This window comes from Crassostrea angulata, chromosome 4 (genome assembly GCF_025612915.1).
Source record: "Crassostrea angulata isolate pt1a10 chromosome 4, ASM2561291v2, whole genome shotgun sequence".
In the NCBI taxonomy this organism is placed as follows: Eukaryota; Metazoa; Mollusca; class Bivalvia; order Ostreida; family Ostreidae; genus Magallana; species Magallana angulata.
In genome coordinates this window covers 17,689,360-17,710,251 of record NC_069114.1, presented here as the reverse complement: position 1 = coordinate 17,710,251, position 20,892 = coordinate 17,689,360, and the positions used below count along the sequence as shown (strand labels likewise).

At 34.0% G+C, this 20,892-nt stretch overlaps 1 pseudogene; it reads right to left on the bottom strand.

Annotated features, from left to right (window-relative positions):
- LOC128182125 (uncharacterized) overlaps positions 1–20,501 on the bottom strand; it is a 64,423-nt pseudogene extending 43,922 nt beyond the window's left edge.
- Positions 20,502–20,892: the final 391 nt, after the last annotated feature.

The window sequence follows — 20,892 nt, the reverse complement described above, 5'->3', positions numbered from 1 at the left end:
GATTTTCTTTGCGGTCTTTACTGCAATCTCCGCCTCTCCATTGACTTGAGGATAATACACCCCAATCATACGGCTTTACCAAACGCGGAGGACTCTGCAGAACGCGGAGCAGAGTAAAGTTTACTCAAAAAGGGTAAGGTCTTTAATTTTTCTCCAAACTTGCTTATTAAATATTTATTTCAAATTTTTTTAGGTCTAAATCATAGATAATTAAGCTTTCTCATGGTACAAAACAATAATAATCCAAGAAAGAAATTCTTCCGCTGTTGGTGTACATGTATAAACCATGTGTATGAATGGAGAAACATTCGCACTAATCTTTAAAAATATCCCATCAAATCACAGGGGCATCGTATCCGCTCTACACTCTATGATATATATATAATAATACACAAGGGAAGAATTGAAAGTAGGACACGATTTGTAAACAATGTCAAAAAACAACTTACTTTACAAAAGTTACGCAAATCCTCGCACACAATGTTGCAAATGTTGTCAAAAAACACGTTCACACTCAAATATTCCTAATAAACTCGGTAACAAGCGTTTTCATTCCATTAAAACCGCTGTCTGCTGCAGAAACCCAATCTCTTCGCCCAAGAAATTATAACTCTGTACTTTCTCTCTCTATATGTTCAGTAATGATAGTAGAAATTTCGGCGATAAACTGTAAAATGTCTAGGGGGAATTTTAAATATTTTTTTCTTCTCTAAAATGTTAATGAAAAACTACGTTGGTGTTCACCAAAAAAAAATATTATATAATTTTTTTATTTAATAATTAAAATACTCATAATTCATTTTTTGTCTTTGCAACCCATTAAACCTTTAAAATTAATTGTCGGTTGCCTATGAATTTCAGCATTGTTTTAATTGTCAATATCAAATTACTAGCCTAGTATATTTACATTTCTACGAAAGATTAAATGATATGAAATATATTAATTTGTTTTTAAACAATTGCATATTAAATTACGCTTATTAAAGTACATGCCAAATATATCGGAACGAATGTTAACTTATTATGCTTACGGTAGTAACATACGACGAAAATTTCCCCCGACATTTTACAGTTTACCGCCGAAATTTCTACTATCATTACTGAACATATAGAGAGAGAAAGTAAAGTGTATTATTATATATATGTCATAGAGTGTAGAACGGATACGATGCCCCTGTGATCAAATGTACGCTACTACATCCTTAAATTCCGATAAAATTTCTTAAATACTCTCCAAACTGAACTTTTATTCTGCAGCCACATCAACTTCTGACCAGACCGGCCATTGTGATAGCTTATGTTTAACTTACTTTCATTGGTTAATATTCCTGATGGTCCAATCAGAATCAGTCCTTCTCGAAGACGTCAAAATGGCTGGCCCTGTCAGAAGTCACTGTGGTTAAAGAATAAAAGTTCAGTATGGAGAGTATTTAAGGAATTTTTTGGATTTTTTTTTATGTAAGTAGCGTGCGTTTGATGTAAGATTTAAGAAGATTAGTGCGAATGTATCTCGACTTGTTGCAATACGGCTGTTATCAGAGGAAAAATCCAATCGTGAGTCCTGGACCGGTAAATGTCCGAGTAAAAATAAACTGGCGACTTCAAGAGAAAAATGACGTATATCTCCGCTATTTTAAGACCCATCAACTTGAAATTCGGCATGAGTGTATCTAATACAATTCTTTTCTGAAAAATACATGCATATTGCGAGTGTTTTAAGAATTAATTGATTTATTAGGCTTTTGAGGCGAGATGGCAGTGTTTTATCTGGGTCAGAGTTCGACCCTTTTATTTATGGTTACATTGAAATTAATGTTAAAACGGGCTAGGCCCCTGTGGTATAAACATCAAAATCGTTGCTAAATTTAATAAAAAAAAAAAATAAGTAACACGTGCGACCGTTCAACGCAATTTTGAAAATGCAAATCTGCCACAATAATTATTTTACCCAATGTTTAAGCCATTATCTAACTTTAAGATGAATTATAAGTGTTTAAAGGGAACATTCGATCGTACGACCGTACGTACACTTTAGTGTTTGTTATCTTAACATAAAATGACCTTAAAAATCGCGCTGCTTTAAATTTCGTTTAAAATTATTCTTTTGATGAGTTATTTTAATTTGGTTAAAGTGATAGTGTCTACGGTTGTGGTGTTGTTTTTTTAAGAGTTAAATTGCAAGAAAAACCCATAAGCATGGATAAAAACATGAAAAACAATTCAAAATGTGTTCAATACACACTCTAAATACACATTTTGTCCGTAAACTTGCCGTTCAGACTATCCATCGATCTCATTAATTATGCATCGTGAGCTTTTCCGATGATTGCCGAGCGCTATTCTGGTGTCCCGGATTGCAACGCAATGGACGACGAGGTAATAGCACATGACAGTTGTAAAACATTTCTCATCAGTTTGTTATACTATTTTAAATGCATTTTCTATAATAAAGATACACCTTTTACTATAAAATTGATCTTGTGTAGTTTTTAGACAAACACACATCACAAACGTGGGCTTTCCATGATTTGAACAAAATATATCGGAAAGGGGTTCCTAAGGGGTTTTTCGAGAATTGGGGAAACAAATAAAAACTTTGATTTTACCTCATATTTTATTTTTTTTGCCTTTTCATCTTGTTAGGGCCCCGCAAGGATTTGCGGGTGCCCTATAGTAATCACTCTGTCCGTCCGTCCTTCTGTCCGTCCGTCTGTCACTCTTCCGTCCACAAATTTCATGTTTTTTTTAATAAATTTTTTTATGGTTGCCCAATCAAGTTCAAATTTGTTATGGTAGTTCAGTAGGCAGAAATACATATTTTAATGCTAAGTTTGGTTCTCTATGTCTTCTGGTTTAGAGCTGGGGTGGTGGGGTAGATTCCTAACTATGCATAAGAATGAATGGGCAAAGAGAGATAACTGCTGAGAATGAATGGGCAAAGAGAGATAACTGCTGAGAATGTTACCATTGTATACATGGAAGGCTGTACAATATTTGTCCTTTGGGATTAATTAACTTTTCACACTATTTTATTTTTTAATTATTTATTTTATTTTTTTCTGCCTTAATGCTGTTAATTTTAACAGGTAATCAGATAATAACCCCATTCTGTCATTTCTGAAAAAAAAATCTTATTGTAAATTTAGAAGAAAAGGATAAGAGAGCAGAACAATTAATCCCCTGGGATTAATTACCTTGCCTGCTGCAGAAAATTTAGAGGCTTATCTCTATCTGTCATATCGAGATTAATGAACACCTTTGTCTGCACTGATGTTTGTTTTAGCTGCACCCTAATATTTTTACCCCTCAGTTTAAAGGATGGTATTTGATAAAGAATATATTTCATTCTAGTCCAAATACTTGTTTTTGGTTGCTATGTTTATATTAAAGGAAACTTAAGAATAGTACCTGAAAATGTTCCTTCTGTAAGCCCTGATTAAATTAAATAAATGGATGAGAGCAGGATAACTAATCCCCTGAGATTAATTATCTTGACTGTTTCAGAAAATCTAAGGTCTGTCTTTATCTGTTATATGTATTACCGTACACATGTGTCTGCAAGTGATGTTTGTTTGAAGTTGAGGCAAAGCCTAGGTATCATTGCATTGGTATCAATTCTTTGTTTTTTTAACAAATTTTATTTTATCCCATGTTAACCTCCTTTATCCCATGGATATGACTCACTGGATATTTTTTTGATATCCCACAGTTGTGACTTTACATCGGGATTACGTAGGCATAATGAAGTAAAATAATGTGGAGTTTTATAAACAGTGTAAACATTGATTGTGGTGTATAAAACGTGGGATAAATAGAATCTCATATGATTTGTAGTATAATATGATTTTTATCCAACTTGTGTGTTTTATCCCCTCACTAAGGCTCAAGAAAAGAACACTTTAATTGTTGGATGAAAATAATATCCAACTACAAATCATGAGATCCTATATATTGCAGTTCTTTACATCTTATGATGGGCATTTATTTTTCATCATTGTCAATATAAAGAGGATGGAATTCAAAGTTTTTTTCACTTCTCTATATTGATTGTCATAGCGGGGCCCTTCCTGACTGGTCAGTTTTCTAGTTTATTTATTTAATGGTGTACATAATTATAAGAATGTTCATTAAATTACCAATGTAACGTTATGACTACAAATATAATACCTTTACGTGTATAGCCTATACTATAGGCCTCGAACTTACGTGTACTGTATAACGTTGAATCTAATAATTTACTGCAGGACAATTATTATATTATGCGTGAATTTCAAATTATTTGACTGCGTTAGAAAAGCACAACATTTTGATATTTTCATAAATCATTAAAATAGACACTGTACTTACTATGCATATGTTATGTTTTTCATGCATACAATTTTTTTTTTAATTTTGACTTCACATATACATGTATACGTATTTATCACTTCGGTATTGATATCTGGCTACTCAATATATCTATATTCTTCCTATTTTCATGATTTTGGATACATTTTTTTGTACTTATCCTTCAAATATTATGTTAGAACTTTACAACTGATTTTGCTTACTTCTTACAAGCATCAAGCATGACTACGACTACATTTGATATTTAACCTGCATTGTCAGTCTCTGTGGATGAAATTCTGGTGATATCCAAAATTGGTTTGGTAAGAAGAGAAGACCGTGATGGGCCAGGTGTAGAGGTCAAGATAGTATCACATTGTGGTGTAACTATCAAAGCTTGCTTTCTGAGTGGACTGTATCCCTCACTCCTCGCCAAACGTCTATGTACATAATTACGTGTGGTTTTAAAAAAAATTCCCCCTTCCGGGGCTTCAACATTATCTTGAGGCCAAATGACTTTATACTGCAGATATTGTTTTCACCGATCGTATTCATTATTTTAACAAAAGCATGAATTCAGATGACTGTTTTGAGGAAATTGGTGGTTTTGTTGCACATTTTACATTTACTTTGAATCTGAATAAAGAGCTATCAAAACGAAAATTAAAATCACCAACCTGTCGAGCAAGACTTTCGCCACTTCTACGTGGCTGCTCAGGTCCAGTTCTTTTTTCAACGCATTCCAACGGTCGAACTCGCTTCCAATGTTTATTCTGGTCTTGTTATAATTCGACTGAATTTTTTCCGATTTTTTTTCCTGGCAGAATCAGTCAGTGTTCGTTTGCGACCGCGTTTACAATCGTCCGCCATATTCTACTTTCTATCGCTTAGAGAAAACGCATGCGCAGTTAATGTTGCCGAATACAGGTTAACAAAGGTCATATGAATATGGGCGGGGTATGTTTTGTTTTTTAGTTCTCCAGACAAGAATTCAACGATGTCTAATAATACGTTGAAATCATACTTAGGCGATCATAATTTGATTTTTAGTTTTACGGATTTTTTTCCAAGAAAAGTCAAGTCGGAGGAAAAAAAAAAAAGACATGTCAGCTGCTGGCCCGGGTACTTTGAGGCAACTCTTGCTGCCATATATCACTACCACCCCCGATTGTGAGGACTCCAACCGTGTGCATTGCATGCAGACACTAAGTCTGAGGGTCTCTTGTTTTGCATTGGATGAATTGGTTTGTAAGTGTAATTTCAATGCAGGGACCAACCTAGAGCAAAATTTTTGGGAGACTTCAATTCTCTCTTAACAGAAAAATAGAGAGAAGTTTGAGAAATCAGGGAGACTTCCATTAATTGACAATGGCATAACACTAATGATGATATACACAGATTCAACCTTTAATAATTTAAATTAGATTAGAAGCAAGTCAATAAAAAAAAAACTTTTAATAATTATGAAAAAAAAATTATTAATTTAATTTATTTGAGGCATTCATACATTAAATAGATGAAATGTGTTGCAATTGTGTTAGCTAAATGACAAATAACAATGACATTTTATGTATTTCTGTGTATTTTGGGGGTATTAGTACAACCTTTTGACCCAATTACAACCGTTATGTAGAGGGTCTTTTTTTTTAAGATAACTGTAAACAACCCTAGGGTTTTATGATTATTTAAGCATTAATTTGGCAGAGTTATTAATTAATTACAAGTTACCACGTAATTGTAGCATCAACACTAAAAGAAATAAACATCGGTTGCACAGTATGTGGTTGCATCATCCGTATTAGGCCTACCCCTAAAGATAAGACAGTTTCAGTAATTATCCTAATCACAACAGGGGTTAACTGAGGCTGTGAAAATGTCTTTAGAATAAGTAAAGTATCATTTTATTGCCTTTTGGGTTAATTTAGACGATTGTGAACTCATAATACAGGAAGACTTCCAACTTCTCTTTTGGAGGAAATTCCGGCGAAGTTAACTATTTCGCCCAATTCGCCCCCTTTCAACACAACGAAACCAATCCAACGATGTTCTGCAACACCTTGACCTTCCTCCATCATTCTGCAAGCGTTTTTACATCCAGATTTAAACATCTCAGTGATTTATTAATATAAAACACGGGTTTGACTCGAGCAGCTTGAACTGAGCATGAAAATTTTCGATTTTTTTTTTTTAAATGCTAATTCTTAGAGTCGGCGGATCCGTAAAACTAAAAATCAAATTATGATCGCCTTATTTTCAAGTTCACTGTTGTTACGTAATCTATAATTAGTTTTTAAACGAGATTTTTAGAGTTTTTCATGCAAAAACTCGAGCAATTTTTTTTTGTAAAATCGTAGACACTATCCGTTTAAATATGAATATGAATAATACAAGATTACTTTTTCTTATAATGAAAATAAAATGTTATTTTCATCTACTATTGCACTTGTCTCAAGTAATTGTTCAAATTTTCATAACTGCAAAATATATAAATATTAACCAGCTGCAAAATACAATGTATAAATTTAACCTTTCTTCACCTGAAATAAATTGAAAACATGTAAACAAAAGTCAGAATCAAGTCTGTAATTGTTTACTTCACAACAGCGCGGACATCATATCAGGAATAGTGTCTGGCTTTGGGGTTCCATTGCCGGTGGGTTCTAAATCTCAAGAAAAATTGTTATAATTCTTGGCTACTAATTAATAGACCTGACATTATACATCTCATTTGGGACAAAGAGGATAGATGTATCTTTCTCTCTATATGCGTTACTAGTACTTCAAATGTTATTATGGGAATTCCACGTACGTATCTAGTTGGTGGTGGAAAATTTCTGATTAATATTTTGTAATCTCTAGGCAACCATTGTAGAAGATAACATCGTAAATCCCCTGTCTGCAATAATCTCATCACCTGGTAGGAAATAGTTTTAAAATCCTGAGTTTTAAACTATGAATTTGTCATGGCGCAACCATCAAAACCTTTGGAAATAAACATGATTTGTCCATGGAAGATATTCGAACAAGATATTATACAATATTGTGATAATATGTTTCAGCTCAGTCAATTATCACAGTTGTCCTCGAATACATTTCTTGAAAGCTTGAAGCCATTGTAGCCCTCAGCCAGTGTACCAAGTCCCTCAGTTTTTCAGCCTGGATTGATAACCAACTGTTAAAAACGTTGGAGGCAAGGCTTTCAGATAAACCAAATCTACATCTTATATCAGCAAACTAGAGATTTATTGGTTTTTTTTTAAACTAAGTCAACAATACTTAAACATGCATACTGAATTTAAAAGGTTGATCACTTTTTTCCATTACTCGAACTAGTTATTGACATTCCAGACGAGCATAAAGTAAAGATTTCAAGTCTGTTGTGATATCATTATAAATCTAAGATCTAATTCATTTTTAGTATATAGCCATACAGGCCCCACCCTAACGCCTAAACACCCGACCAATTCACGAATATGGTGGAGGGCTTCATAACCATGCATTCAGAATTTTACCTTACATGTGTGGGAGTACAGACGATTTTTAAAAATTTGGCATATTGGCCTCGTTTGTGGCGCCCCGGGGGTGGTAAAGACATTAATTTTACAATGTAGATTTTTCTTACCATGGTAATACTTCACGCCATAAATAGTAACAATTGACCTTGTGGTTTTTTTTAAAAAAAGCTAAAAAAAAAGCATAGGCGTCGGAACCGGGGGGGGGGGCTAGGGGGGCACTTTTTTTGCAAAGTTATACCTAACTATTAAAAACATAGTATGATAGAGGGTTCAGCCCCCCCACTTTTTCTCACAGGAAAGATTATTGTTCCTAATTTTACCTAGAAGATTGAGAAGTTGGATTCAGAAGCATAGAAGCCCCCCCCCCCCCCCCCCCCCCCCCGATTAGGAATTTCGTGATTTTGGAGAAAAAAATTTGGGTAAGTAATTTTTTTTTATATTTTGGAAGCATAGGTATTATCCTCCTCCTCCTTCCTATCTTGAGAACTGAAGGAGGAGTTATCCGTACAATGAGGGTACCCTTTTGGCAGCCGCCCGCCCGCCAATTTCACCATTTTAATAACTGGATTTTTCCGTTGGAAAACCCGGTTAAAAAAGTAGGGTACCCTCATCTAAATTCAAAAAATATCAGTTCGTTGATTTGAACTGCTTACTTTTAGTTAGTTTTCACAGAAGTGAAGCGGAAGTAGTTATTGTCAAGTCGTACATAAAATTTCTGTTTGAAATTGTGTTATTTTAACGATATATTAAAAGTACTCAATCTAATTGACTTGAAAATTAAGAGGGTTTGTCCTTTTATTATGCCAAATTCGTGTACGAAGTTTGATAAATATCCGTGCAATGGTTTTCTTTTAAGTTTTCTTCCAAGCTGAGCACACACACTTTTATGTTTTAATTTTTTTTGTTTTCCGCGAATTCAACCTACCGCGATTTGCTGCACAATGATAAAAATCGCGATCTTTTCCGACTGCGGTTTTAACCTGCCATTAACACAGTATATTTAATTCTGCTGATTTAGCAGGTCAGCCTAAACAGTTAATACGATTTCTTGCCATATTTTCCTGTGTCGATCTGGCTCGATGGTCAAGCATGATTTTACTTTCATCTGAAATAAACACTTTTTTCAGTTCATGTATTTTCCCCATGCGCCAAGCATGCCGTTTCTTTCGATTTATCATTCATAACAAGTTTCGTCTTTGTAACATATATCCTGTAATTAGTTTGTGTAGGTTACGTTAAATAGTTTACTCACTCGTTCTAGTTTTTCCTTCGTTAAATTTAGCAGTCATACAATGTAATTGAAAGGGAACACCCCCGATATGGTTTTTTGTGGGTTTTTTAAAAATAGAAAATCCTTTTAAGCTTGCGATAATCATGGGGTTTTATTTTTGGAGGCCTGCCGATTTTTGGTTTGTTTTCTAAGGATCCCGTGTCGGAAAACTTTCTACAAATGTCAATAACAGTTGATTTGGGCATTTTCACCATTTTACTTGTCTTTGTGAAAGGACACTTTGCATTAAGTCCACAAGGACTTTATTGGCGTCTGTTTCCAATTCTTTTACTTATTTTCCAATGGATTTAACTACTATAATAGACCCTCCTCCAAGTATGTTGATTAAGGTTAAAGTAACCTTTCTTTAATTTGGTAGTGATAATGAATTTTTTATCCAATCAACGCCGAAAAAAGGTAAGATGCCAATATTATTACATTTGTTTCGGATGGTTTATTTGGATTAGCACCCAAAAAACCCAGCTTTTCCAACAACATTGATACTGTGTATTTATTTCATTTCGTAAAGGCGATATGATGATTTCTGCATCCAACTTTGAAAGGCCATCATTCTAGAGTGATCGTCCGATACAAAGCAAGCGACTACTTTTATTCTTTGAAGTGGATGCATCTCCCCTGCATACGGCATGGTCAATAAGTTCTTGTGCCTTGGTAACCTGATTGGAACAGAAACAAGAGCAGAGATGACATTTCTAATGGAAACCAAGTCTGTGTTTTCCAAAATGGGATTAAAACAATATCAAGTTTCCCACAGTTATTAAGAAAATTAGTGTTGATAACTCTACCAGTTTATTTAAAGCCTGAGGTAGGCAAAATATATAGATAAAATATATGGATAACATTTTGACCACGATACTGAGAATGCATCAACTTGATATGCTTCATGATCATAATTTCACGAAAGAATTTTAGTTCACTGTTTATTTAGTCTTGAAGCAAACAAATCTTTTTCTAGCATAAAACACTTATTTAAAAAAAAAATTTATTATTTTTGATTTCAACATCCATTCTTAAGAATCTGAAAACTTCTTTGATAATGAATCGGCATTAATATTTTTCAAAGCATGGGATATACTGAGCAGAAATAAACAATGTTCGTTGGAAACACCATTTCCATATCTTTATCGTTAATTTATCTATTTGCTTTGATTGCTATACCGCCCATTGCATTGATATATGTTGTGTTGTCAGTTTTATGTTTTGAGCTGAATTTCTTAATAAAGATTTTGCCAGACTTTCTAATATATTAATATGTAAAACTCCATCTTCATGTGTCAATCTTCCTCCTGTCATTTTATTTTCAAATCTTTCATTCCATCCTTGTAGTGATGGATCAGTTTCTACCCAAAAATCCACAGTATTAGTTAGTTTTGATTGGTTTTCCATTCAACTTTCTAAGATTCGCAGGCCACCATTCTGTTTTATAAAAGCCAATATCAGAACAAACCATATAAGTCATAACTGTTATTGTTCGTTTTCAAGTTCATATCCTTGTCTCTTTCTAAATTTCTATAATGCAATGGACCTTGCAAAACAGCATTTACAAGCATGCACTAACAATCCATTCAAAGAAGAAAACATGGGAACTTATCAATATTTTGTTGATTTCATATCAACACAATTCAATCATTTGCATCATCAAACATTTTATTACTTAGATAATATTCTGGAATTGAAACAAATTGTTTGACGGGTATATAATTTTTATTACACAAATCGCCTTATGTCATAGTAGAAGATATCCCATAGCGTGTACCGGAGATCCATGTTCATTGTCGCTATTACGAGGACTACGCACCGTATTTTCGGCCATTTGATTTGTCAACATCGATACCTAGCTGAGTTTTAAAGCTAAACACCATTCGTAAAACGGAACTGTCCGCCATATTTCTCTTTCACCACTGCTGCCTCTACAACCCCCTATATAAGGCACTGACCTCTAAACAGTTTAAGTATTTCGCTGTAGAGGTCTCGCCTGTGTGGACGTACATCTTGTCTCGTCGTGTTACTCGATCACGATGAAGTTATCAAATTTAATGCACTTTTTCACGCCAGGAGAATGCTAACATCAAATAAATTGGTAAATGCATTATCTACACACAGAATATCGTACACAATAAGAAAAATGTGCATGAAATCCAAAGACCTCCAAAGGAACACTACACGTCGGCCACGAGTTTCAGGTGTGCAGTCGAGTGTAACGAAATCGAGGGGTTTATATACAAGGTACCGGTGCCAATTTGCGAGCAGTTTTCAGCTTTAAATTCATTGCTATTCAATTTGTTCTCATGTACTATCCGAGGAGATGATTCCGTGCATTATTTCTTAGTTTTAGCACGTGTTTTTCCGTGGAAACCCTGACTAGTTTCTTTTCATCTGCGTTACAGATTGTTGAACTCTTTGTGGTGATTTTGTTACCAAATATTTCTTCGATATCCGAATACTTTTCATTCTTGCTGTCCCCGAGAGATAACATGTCCGCATTTTCGTGACTCACTGACGCCATTACCGTCGAACAAAATCGACCTTGTCAAACTAAACTTGCCTTCTTTTATATCCAAATCACTCAAACTTTTATCTACTATCAAATTAAATATAGCTGTATTACAGCTCAAATGAAGAACAAACTTGAACAAAGTTCTAAGTCATATTGTTATACTTTCATGTAAAATACTAAAATCTGATTGGTTAAGACGCAGTTAATCATATTTTCTATTACCCTCAGCGTTAGCAACGCATTTAGCAACGGGTAACATTAAAAAATGTTACATCCGCGAAAGTTATGCGCGTACGGTTCGCTGTAGAATTCACGTTATTCCTATATAAAAGCAGTAAAATTTTCTTAAAAATTAAGACATTCAGTATAACAAAATAAATAGTGCCTGTTTGGGAGGATAACAGTTGAAATTGACACCCTTCGAAAACCATTGTCAACCTCCGCTTCGCGTCGGTTGACAATTGTCAACCTCCGCTTCGCGTCGGTTGACAATGGTTTTCTCGGGGTGTCAATTTCAAAACTGTTGCCCTCCCAAACAGGCACTATTTATATAATGTATATCTCAACACCGCACCTATATTACAGGTAGACCCGTGTTACGGGTGGACTCTACGTGTCGCTCCCTCAAAGAATAAGAATGGCTTGCAGCAAGGGTTTATATACGATGAATATTCAGGTAATACATACGTCTTATGGATATTTTCAATCTTTTTGAAATGAGGTTCGCTTTGCTGGCTCGAAGTTAAATGTTGTATGATACCCTTTGCAGAGCCGAAAGGTGATATGTAATAGAATGTCTTTTATTTGTAACAGGCAGCCAATTAACAAAAGTGTCACCTGATAAACTGTAAGACTTTTTTTCAAAATTTAAAGAATTTTACTTCTGTCGGAGCTCAAATTATCGGACATGATCGGTGACTTTTTCTTTCGTTTTTTAACGCCGCCATATGGTGACCGAGTACTTATTTCACGTGTCTGTAGTACTTCGGTATACTGTTAGCATCACAAAAATATATTCCCATAAAGTGCCTCTTTCTTACTATAAAACGATATCTTCTCTCCTCTGACACGAGCCTTTTTTTGGTCGGTTTCAAGTGTCTTCTTTCTACCTTCATTCTATAGTTAAAGTTAATATTAAAGTATGATTTTAGAAAAATATTTTTTTTTATCATTTTAAGAGTTTATAGTCACCATCAACAGGTAGAAATACGTTATTTGGTCATTTTGTTTTAATATATACCGGGTATTAAAAGACAACTTTATTTTAGGTGTAACCGGTAATCTTTCTTTTTTTCTATATGGAGGAGATTTTGCTCTCCGTCGGGTGTTGCGGATATCTTTCATTTTCTAATCCTATTTATCTGCGTATTTTTATATAATATATGTATTATGTAATTCGTAATACGTCAAACTATAAATATGTGGATTAAAATTTGCTGATAACATAAATTTACTTTCAAAGTAAGAACAAATGATTCAAAGCAATAATTTGCTTCATATTCTTGTCAGCACTGATTAGAGCCCACTGGACTAAATTCTGTATTGTAACAGCTGTTTAAGTCCAGTAAATGTCAGCCGTTTCATTGAATTTGGAGTGAATGTTGTCTTGAAATCTTCAGATGCTTTCAAAATGGCTGATGTATAGAAGTTCCCAACCTTATTCATCCCACCTAAAAACTGTGAAATTTCACTGTGTACCCTAAAAAAATCCAGCACAAAATATTAAGGTGACTCATTACACCCACAGTTTATTCCAATTTTCAACAGAAGATCAAAAAAAAAAACATACTTATCAAATATGAAATTGATGATAGTTATACGATAGGGATTTAAAAGATTTTTGTAATGTTTTTTCGTGTTTTGTAAAATAATTTTGAAAAAATTAACTATTAACAGATTGAGAGAAATTTTTTCGTCATATGATGGATATTTCATTCGAGCACCTAAAATAAATATATATATATATAATGTAAAAATAAAGTTGTCTGAATTTTTATTGTTAACGTTCAGTTTATGATAGCTACAGGTGTGTAACTCCCGGTCTTAAAAAAATCGCATGGACGTCTCTCTTGATGTTTTTTTTTTAGATCGGGAGCTACATACCTGCAGCTAAGTTAATGACGGAATGACCTTAAACACGAACCTGAATACTTCCTTTAACCAAATACACGTCTTTTGGCTACAGTGCATATCGTGCTCTTAACTTCCCGCTTAGAAGCTATGTTCAAAACTGTTGAACAATCGAAGAATTTTATCGTGCTGGAACATACTTCTAGGGCTCGTGTAGCATATAACACAAGGTAAGAGCATTTTTTAAAAATGAAGGCTGCCATCTCGCTTCATCAGGTAATGTCTTATTAATATTTTAATATATTACTAGACGCGCGCTGATTTGTATCCCTCCAGAAAATCTCTCTTCGGGATAAATGCCTATCATTACCAACTGGTTCAAATTATACAAAAAGCGAAAATACGACAAGTGATGATTCTGTCTGTAAACAGACGACTATGCAGTGACCTTGATAAGAACTATTAATATGAACACATAAGCTATTGTGTTTAATCTACGCAATTATTATGATTATTAACCTATTGATCACTCTGTTGGAAAGTACAGTTTGAATTTAATTGTGCAGCTCACATCTCACATGTTCAGGTATGGGACGAGAGTACTATATTTGTCATAATTAAAGACTATATGGAGCTTTCTTATTGCATGCTTGTCACAAATTACATGTTTTCTGTCAACCTTTGACCTATGCTCTTGTCCATACTCGTGTACTGATGCGAGAGACATCAGGCCCGCATCCCTCTACGCTGTGATGGACAGTTTTGATACTGTATTTGAAAATGAAATGCTGCTTTTAAAATTGGTCACTGAATCTACATCCATGATCACCAAAGGTGGTCACGACTTAACGGAACTGTCCGTCATAGTCGATAGGGTATATATACTCATGTCATTTTTGTTACAGTAGAAAACCAATTAAGATGATCATGAGAACTGATGTTATACCACTGTACGACATGACAATAAAATTGTGAAAACAATTACTTCAACTTTCCTTGAGTTAATAATAAGCAACAGACGGGGAGACTGCGTGGTGACCGAAACGTCAAACATGTCGATTAGTTTGTCTCGGGCTAATGATTGGTTTTGAGAAGTTAAAAAATACCCAGATAGTGGACGAAATACAAAGAAGGTTGGAGCTATATTATGGCCATATTGTGAACATGTATCAAATGTAAGAAAATCTTTTTTTTTTCACTTTCACTATAGTGGTAGATAAAATGAACTCATGGTTATGATGTTTAAGAAGCCGTCTACCTAAACTGTGAAATTCATGCCCCTCGACACAGGGATTCAGGCCCTAGGGTTACTACATGTATAGTTTTATGTTGTTTTAAACGATTTTCTGAAAGGCGACAAAGAGTCTTCTTCTCAATAGGACATAAATTTTTAGGAATATATGATTTGCCTTTTTCCACACAAGCAAGCAGCAAAATCTCTCACTTTGTCATGTTCATCCCTTACTTGTCAAGTTGTAGACAAAGTATTATGAAAGTGTCCATTTCAGTTATCAGTGATGATGATGATGATGATGATGGAAACAATGAGGTAAAAGATTTGTTACATCTATTAAGGACAACTTCGGCATAATGACGCATTTTCCCATCGTTTCTCAAAAACAGATGCCTATTAGTCAGTTAATGATGAATCTGGAATGGGTTGTGGGAAATATCCCGTAATTATGCATTTTTCAAAACGTCCTTTATGTTCCAAACGGTGTTTGCAGTAGTTGGTCTAACCACTTTTGGAAAAATTGTCGCGTATTTTCTTGATCACTTGGGAGAAGTCCATAATGAACATTTTATTAAAATTAATGTATCTGTTTTAAATGATTCTCAATGGTACTGTTGTAGATTTGTTTCGAGAAGGTTGGCAGAAGAATATGTATCAAACCTTTGTTGCTTTGAGCTCCAACAGTGCTAACAAGTGTTATTTTATAAACATTGATAACATGTGAACTGCCTTCCAAAACAAGTAAGTACAGATCAGAAGCAGTCACAAAAGGAAAGTGTGCAAAGGGGAATCGAAACCTGGTAAAACCAACGAACACAAAATGCAGAACATGAGTGGCAAGCTGTCACTCTTTTTAACCGGTTTTGGTATTGCACATTACAATGGATTCTGGAGTTAAGTTTGTGAATCCGATGAGCTGAATTTTTCCATTGACTTTTGAAAACCGAAGGTCGCAGGAGCAGGTTCTTTTTCGAAGTAATTGCCAGTGATGGAAGTTATGGAACTGTCCTTGTTATTTTCATTTGTTCGTTTAAGATTGTATTTGCACTTCCCACACATTGATTTCAATGATTTGTTTGGCACAATACAAAGGCAATTCTCATCATCCGCTAGATACATGTTCTTTTTAGAATAATGAATCATCTTTAGACTGTAACATATTATTGTCAAATCCATTACAAAATTTTAAGATTTTAGATGTATTAAGTGCCATTTTATTGTTAGACTGAAAAAAATAAATTCATTTCTGATTCAAATATTTTTCAATTATCAACAGACACCATCTCCCTTCAGATAATGTAATGTGTAGCAATATTCCATTGCCATTCAAGACTCATGATGTAAAATATCTCAGTCTACATGTAACGACACTATTGATTTTGGACTGAAAAAAAATCTTCTGGCAAAAATAATGAAATGTTTTCAAAAATTGAAGTAAAACTGGCAAGTTTTTCAACAGGATTTTTGTTTTCCAGGTAATGCCATGTTATCATTGAGTTAGTCTACCCCAATCCTCTTTGCACCTGACTTTAGAAACGGAAATGTTAATATTTCCATTAATTTACAGAATACTGCGTCCTACATTATATTTGTCTACGTCTGGCATATTTTTACGGGCCGCCAGAAGGCGGTCCGTTATTTGATATACATTTAGATATTGTAACTGCGTTTCTGCAGGATAGTTCTTTTTATGAATTAGAAGTAAATTTGCATGTTTTATGCCTTTAAAAAATAGCATATTTTTTTTACTCGTAAATGTAAAGTATATCATAGAATGTCGTGTTAGGCGCGATTTTACCGAGACTATAATATATTCGGAAAATTTCGGAATTTTTCATTGTATCGGGATCGGTACACGGGACACACTAAAGACCTGAAATACTAAAGACCTGAATGACATGAAATTTTATTTAAATGATGTCTTTGAATTTCAATGTTCTGAGTCAAATAAAATGCTTTTTTGTGTGTATATTTTATATTTCCAGGTAAAATGTGGTAGAAAAATATCATGAAATGACATCCATAAAAATATTTACGCAAAAATATGAAAGCCATGAAAATTTGAGCTGACCTGATTTATTTTTAATACTTATGAAAACCTCGTGCAATTCAATAACCATGATTACATGTATCTTCAAAAACTGAAGTGTAGATAAGATTTATAATTCCATTTAGGAAAAAAATTATCCGGCTTAATTCTTTTACCTTTTCTACCGGATGAGCATATGAACTTACATGTACCTTTAAGATAATCCATTTCTATTTTATTATGTGGTCCCTTGGAATCATATAAACTTATGCATTAAGATTTAATTCAATACAATGCAATAAAAAATAAAAATGGTTTGAAATACTTAATCTCCAAGAGAATAATGTTGCGTTGAACTTTGTATTAGCATAATGTACAAATCAATGTGTTCTCCATTATTTAATACTATTGCAATGGTCATACAGTTACCGTTAGAAATGCTTACAGTAACGAACTCGATTCTTAATAATAATGGTAAAATGTTATACTTCAATACGTGTCGCTGAAAATATATTAAAATTTACCATAAAGATTGGTACAACCAACTCATTATTTTTCTTCTTTAATGTCTTTTTTATGTAAACAACCAATAATGATTCATACAACAATCATATTTTTGCGGCCCATTTGATGCTTGCGTCAATATGTATGTCTTTGCTTACGTTTCTCGACTCAATACGAAGGTATGGAAGCATGAAACAAATCTCTCGTTGTGATTGTGCTACAAATAATTGTTGTGATTCTGAGTAGAGTAGTCTTTCTTTGTCGTAACGATACTGCGTGTTCCAAAATAAACTGGTTCTCATCGCCATCTTTATTGCGATTGTGCTTCAAGTGTAACATAATAACATAAGTAATTGTAGCATCAGTGTATAATTGAAGGATACATGCATTAAATATTTGTCTAATAGTATGAAGAAATTATGTTAACTGTTAATTTTTTAATTTAAGTCTTAAATATCGAAGAATATACTGCAAAACTGATGTTGGGGGATTTTTAAAGCGCGTGTTGAAATAACGTGATACCCAAGTTTTAGCTTGTTTCTTTTGTAAAATATCTACCAAATAAATGAATTCATTTTAGGGAGAGTAGTGATGACGAGAAATATGGCGGACGGTGCCTATTTACGAGCGGTGTTCAAGATGAACCCTGATACCGGTATGCAAACTAATGATGAACTTATTTAATTGAAATTTAAAATGCAATGATAAACATTAACAAAATAGGGAAACAGTATGAAAAAACCCCAATATCTGAAGAAGAAATATTGTCTCACAGAGATTCTCACATCTTGGTCTTCTTCACATCTCTGAAAAGATAAAGAACATTATTAGAAATTCATTTACAAATTGATAAAGCTAGCGAATTATCACATAGCTTTAGAATATGATAAAAGATAATATATTTAACTTACATTTAACAAATTTTCCATTTCTTTTCAGACCGGTAACCGTTACCAGACTAAATTGTCTGTGAGGAAAAATCTTTGCAAGATTGTAAGCATCCGTTCGTTGATTTCAATGAGATTGCTACAGTAAATAATAAATCCGTAAAATCAGTTTGATGGTACATGGATGTAGACAATTGGTTCTTGTTTCTTGGTTTTTTTTTACCATGTTAAATAAAATTAAATCATTCAGATGGGATATTTTTGTAAGCTCTCTTCATATCATTTTAATACTTTACTTAGACAAACGTAAAAAGGTGTAATGGCAAGGACAATATCGTCAAAAAGAAATATTAAAACAATAAAATTTATTAAAGCAATAAACACCAGCAATAGTTTTATAATATATTAAAACGGAAAATGCATAGTTTGAAAAATAAATCGAAAGGCAAAACTTTTCTTAAAGAAAAAGAAAGTGGTACCAGGTAAAGGACACGGACTCAACCACTCCCTCAAAAGCTGACATAAAGAATTTACCAATGGCAGTTGCATTTTCAGGTCTTCAAGGAGCTTTGGTGAAGTCTTTGGGTCCTTTTCTATCATTTCTATCAAAATTTGGCCAGGATTTTCAAGGATGGAACATCCCACTAATGGGGCTATCTAAGGCAAGACTTTTAAAAAAAGGTACATATAATGGAGGGCATGTGGATTCCAAAAGACTTAACAAGATTCTGAAGGCTATGAAATCTTAGGAGTTTCACCATTTTCGTAAACTCCAGCATGGTCAGTGGTCAATGGAGGCTGTTCCCTAGCATACTTTTGAAGCAGTAATCTTGTATATGGATCAGAGATCAGCACACGGTCTTTATGACAGCTAGAATTATAAGAAAAATAATAGTTTAAATATTTATCATTTTGATTAATGTTGTACATATTTTAGGTCATCAGATCAAGTCGCTAAGTAGCTAATGCCTACACAATTACAGCTGTCGTTTACATTTTTATCTGGGAATTTGGTCCCTTTTGAAGTAATTGTAATACCCCCAGTCCGAAGGAGGGGTGTACTATGTTTTACCCTTGTGTGTTTGTCTGTCTGCACATCCGTAACAAAAATTTCTGTCGCATTTTCCCCAGCAATTATTTATTGCAGGTGCTTGAAATATTAATGAACTCTTTAATGTTTGGGCACGTGGTGGGATCAATTTTTGTACCATCTTCCTGTTAAATGATGATGGTACCTGGTAAAGGACACAGACTCAACCACTCCCTCAAATGGTTCTGTGCATTCATATGTATGCAATTGTAAGTCAATATCAATCAATATTAGTCTGATGCGGCATTAAGATAGCATCTTCATATGAAGAAATTCCTTTACAATATTTCAATATTGTACTTAAACTAAATATAATTCATTTGTTTTTGAAGCAATACTTTTGTCTATATGTCTTAAGTTTACAATGACTTTTTTGATAACAAAACCTATTGTGTTATCAGACAGTGCATGCATTTTACCTCGGACTTTGTCAGAGGGGTGGATGAGTAGCACCTCTGCTTGTTGAAGTCGTTACTGGGAACTATATTCCGTACAATGTACATGTCCCCAGCTACGACCCCCAGGTCTATCTCCTTACCCAAGAGGGTAAGAAGAGCGGATCGACCGTCCATGGAAAGCTGCACCTCCGTCCTTTGAGGACCGGTCGATACCACCCCCGTCTCACCAATCTAAATTTCAAATCAGTTAATAGAATAGTACTCATTTGTACGTACTCAAACAGACAACGATGCAAATGATATTTACATTTATCATTTTTAATTAGACAGGGCCAAGTGAATGACGCATATTGTTAGCTAATGACGATGCTTCAGCGATCGTGAAAGTTTGAGGATTAAAAAAAATCATTTTTGCTTTTTTTTTCTATATGGGTCATTTTGAATACGGTGCCCATTACCTACAAAATATATTCAATTAACCATTCAATACTCAGTAATTTTTTTTTACATTAATATACATCCTTTCGCCGTGGGTGCATGTGTATTTGAGCATTTGTTTGTGTTTGCCATTATTTTGTTGTGTAATAAATGTTAAAATATTTTTAAAGAAAAAGGGATGCAACTCCGTTAAATGAAAATACTTACGACAGAGTCTGCCATCAGCTCAATACCGAACGAGGGGTGGCTAGTCGCATTCAGAAGTTTATAGTTTCCCAGGAATTAAACTTTCTTTGGCCTTTGGCAGATTCCTGAAACTCGAAACATTTTGCACAGCCCCTCCCCCTGAACTATTGATGGCACGTTATATTTGATGCTTCAGCTGGATGACTTGAAGCGGCTCTTCATTGTTCTAATCGTAAATTGATGCAAAATATACACTCTGAGATTCTGAAATTTAAAAAAATTCTATGATTTGATATCTATGGAGAAACGAAAAAAATTTTGCATTTATTGTTACAATTTGAATGTAAATTGTAAGGCGTAAGGCCTAAGGCGAAAAAAGAAAACACAACCAAAAAAACACGAAGTTGTAAAATACTGATGAAACATA